The sequence below is a fragment of the Gopherus flavomarginatus genome, unplaced genomic scaffold (assembly GCF_025201925.1).
Source record: "Gopherus flavomarginatus isolate rGopFla2 unplaced genomic scaffold, rGopFla2.mat.asm mat_scaffold_655_arrow_ctg1, whole genome shotgun sequence".
In the NCBI taxonomy this organism is placed as follows: domain Eukaryota; kingdom Metazoa; phylum Chordata; order Testudines; family Testudinidae; genus Gopherus; species Gopherus flavomarginatus.
In genome coordinates, this window is record NW_026115133.1 from 57,006 (window position 1) to 57,736 (window position 731).

Sequence of the window (731 nt, forward strand, 5' to 3'; positions counted from 1 at the left end):
CCCTAATCCCGCAGGAAGAGCAGCTCCCGAATGGTCTCGCAGAGCTAGGGAGAGGAGGCGGCTCCCTCATCCCGCAAGAAGGGCCGCTCTCCATTGGTCTCACAGAGCTAGGGAGAGGAGGCAGCGCACTAACCCCGCTGGAAGGGCAGCTCCCCTGTGGTCCAGCAGAGCTAGGGAGAGAAGGCAGCGCCCTAATACTGCAGGAAGGGCCGCTGCCGAGTGGTCTCGCAGACCTAGGGAGAGAAGGCAGCGCCCTAATCCCGCAGGATCGGCTGCTCCCCAGTGGTCTCGCAGAACTAGGGAGAGAAGACAGCGCGATAATCACGCAGGAAGGGTCTCTCCCCAGTGGTGTCGCAGAGCTTGGGAGAGAAGGCAGCATCCTAATCCTGCAGGAAGGGCCGCTCCCCAGTGGTCTCGCAGAGCTAGGGAGAGGATGCAGCGGCCTAATCCCTTAGGAAAGACCGCTCCCCAATGGTCTCGCAGAGCTAGGGAGAGGAGGCAGCGCCTAATCCCGCAGCAAAGGCCTCTCCGCAGTGGTCTCACAGAACTAGGGAGAGGAGGCAGCGTCCTAATGCCGCAGGAAGGGCCGCTCCCCAGTGGTCGCGCAGAGTTAGGGAGGTGAGGCAGCGCCCTATTCCCGCAGGAAGCGCCGCTCCAAAGTGGTCTCGCAGAGCTAGGGAGAGAAGACAGTGCCCTTATCCCGCAGGAAGAGCTGATCCCCAGGCCCCTGG